General features: G+C 35.8%; 1 long non-coding RNA gene across 1 annotated transcript; it reads right to left on the bottom strand.

The window, feature by feature from the left end:
• Positions 1–1,174: 1,174 nt before the first annotated feature.
• LOC147499435 (uncharacterized) lies at positions 1,175–2,620 on the bottom strand. Its single transcript, XR_015194475.1, has 4 exons — positions 2,163–2,620; positions 1,979–2,080; positions 1,450–1,574; positions 1,175–1,361 (listed from the first exon to the last, which is right to left on the bottom strand). It is a non-coding gene; the product is annotated as an uncharacterized LOC147499435 (long non-coding RNA).
• Between the last annotated feature and the right edge of the window lie 275 nt (positions 2,621–2,895).

Below are 2,895 nucleotides of genomic sequence, written 5' to 3'. Positions count from 1 at the left end.
GTAGCAATACATATGAGAATTTTTTCCTTGGAAATTTACTTGGCCTAGTGGATAACTATGGGACTAAATTGACTTGTTAGTTTTTATGCCACTCATATTTTTTGAGAGAGCATCATCGCAACTTCATGACAGTAATCATCACAAATTGTTTCTTCCCAGGTCTGGACTTTCTAAACACACAAGTCATCAATCCCATAAAAAAAAACACGACTATTGTATTTGTATTGAATGGAAAATCAAATTCAACAATTCAATAAAACAAATTGTAGCAACTATGAGCTCAGCAACAGACAGGTGAAATAAAAGAACAATGAAGAAGCAACAGCCTAAAAGAGAGATGTTCCCTTCCCCTTCTTGTCCCAGCCAATCAAAAAATGTTTGCACTTCTGCGGAAACCACAAATCACACATTAATAAGCAGGTGATTTAATGCATAAACATAAACAAAGTATATTGAACATAATAACCTTGATCGCATCTTTGGGATACATGCTTGCGCTCGCGCTTTGCAACCTCAGTACAATCTTCTTAGTTGTCTTGGCCTAGAAAGAGAGAAAGGAAAGAAACACATTAGTCAGACAATATCTGTATGCAATACTTACATTGTACCGTCCGAATATACTTACATTGGACACTTAATAACCACCATCCTACATGATTGACAGTGTTTTGAAAAAAACAAAAGATTTATTCATGTTCCTGTAATGTGTTAATCTACTATATTATAAGAGTACTATTATTCCTTATTCTAACTGTCTTGTCTCCTACCGATTTTGCTTCCAAAAGTGAAGTACCTACCTCTATATATATTTCTCTGAGATCAATAAATATTTATCGACTCTATAGTGGGCTGGTGGTGTTTATATGATCCCCCAGTGATTGACTACCATCTTAAAAACTTGCCTAAGACCAACCCAGGCTTCTGTTGCTTCAAGCTTTGTTTCTTCCCATGCGGAATAAACTGGATACATATGCTGATGCCAAAAGATCTTGTGTTAGATGACCTTAATTATGTTATGTTGTAAAGAGCTTGGGCCCAATACTGGCGACACACATTCTTGAGAATCAAATTACATTACCTAAGACTGCAAGCAAAACTCATTCATGGTAGGAGACCACGGCTTTAAGTTGGTGGGGACCTTGCTACACTGTAATTACTGAAGCACCGTGTATACAAGTTTATGGAAAGTTCTACGTCCCCACCTGTCTGTCATTAATGGAAATTCAAGGTACTTACGATAGGCATCAATGTTGGCTCATTGAAGAAATCTGCAGACACCTATTATTTTGGAGAATTGTTCCACTCTCCAGGCAATGACATACATTCAGAATGTAAGTATGAAACCACTGGAGCAGTCACATCTGGAAAGGTTATTTTTTGTAAGGTTAGTAAACATTACCTGAAGATACTCAACTCTCAAGGAACAAAATGGAAATTCAAGGTACTTACGATAGGCATCAATGTTGGCTCATTGATGAAATCTGTAGATGCCCATTATTTTGGAGAATTGTTCCACTCTCCAGGCAATGACATACATTCAGCATGTAAGTATGAAACCACTGGGCCAATCAAATCTGGAAAGGTTATTTTTTGTAAGGTTAGTAAACATTGCCTGAAGAGTTTCAACTCTCAAGGAACAAAAATAGAAAAAGTTAACAAAGAACGTGCAATTTTAATAAATCATATAGTATTCAATCAATATGAAACATAAACAGTGACTCCTGTGATTAGTACAGAAAAAGGACAAATATCAGCTGCTTACTTTCATATTTGCAAGATCACCAGGATTATGCCACAATGGCTTCTTTAGCCATGTTTTACCAAGCAAAAAAGTTGTGTATTATACACTTGATAGTGTTTTAATATTCTTTGAAAATTCATCTGTACTGTCTTTGTTCATGGTATAAGCTCATATAAGTAAATATAGATCATTATTTCAGATAAAAGCTCATAAAAACTTAGTAGAAAATGATTATACCGTCGAAATTCCTCTTGCCCATCCTTCCATGGTTCACAGAAAACATCCTCCTGGACTCCCGGCATGCTCAAAGTTTTGCATTTACCATTTCAGTAATGGAAACTTCAAAACAGTAAAATTAATAAATAACCAACATCGCATACATATGTACACACATTAGGTACAAATAAGAAGAAAGGCTTACTTCGTAGAATGCAGAATTAATCCCTCCATGAGGACTCAAATCCTACAGTAATATTGGTTACACTAAAACAAATCCCAATCTGCAAAGTGATTTCCTTCTTTGAAAAAGAACATGTCAGTGCCACTTGTTTCCATGACTGCAGTCCTACTGTACCTTTCCAGAAAGGAAATCCAAAAATATGGTTTTGATTCATTCTATGAGAAATGATCGAGGAACAATTGGGAAAGATCGAGGGATTTACCTGGCACAAATATCTATAGTGGGTGCTTATTGTCTCAATATTGAGAAATTTACCTAATAATATGCAGAAGGAGACAAAGGGAAGGACTGAGTAAGGCATGCCTATTAGAGGGAGGGACTATTGCCATGGTAGCATGGGACTGCTGATGCCACCCATCTTGGGTGCTTACTGTCCTTCGGTATGTAATAGATGATCTGTAACCCTTTTCCAGAAAAAAAAAAAAAAAAAATTGATTACCTACAACCTCTACTTATGTTTAATATTAACAACAATCTACATAGATTATTCAGATCTACAATATGTGATAAAGAGTAATGCTAACCCGACTTCTTTAAGGAAACACACCTTGCATATGTATAGTATATATGCAGCACATGACCCATTTCTGTTTGGTCAATATAATTACCATGTAATGACATGAAAAGTTTGTGATTCTTTAGCCTTTCACCCCCAATATAATTTATGTATGGCATCTTCAAGCACATGGATCAA

The sequence above is a fragment of the Coptis chinensis genome, chromosome 5 (genome assembly GCF_015680905.1).
Source record: "Coptis chinensis isolate HL-2020 chromosome 5, ASM1568090v1, whole genome shotgun sequence".
In the NCBI taxonomy this organism is placed as follows: domain Eukaryota; kingdom Viridiplantae; phylum Streptophyta; class Magnoliopsida; order Ranunculales; family Ranunculaceae; genus Coptis; species Coptis chinensis.
The sequence above is the reverse complement of the archived record's forward strand: the minus strand, read 5'-3'. Positions and strand labels throughout refer to the sequence as shown.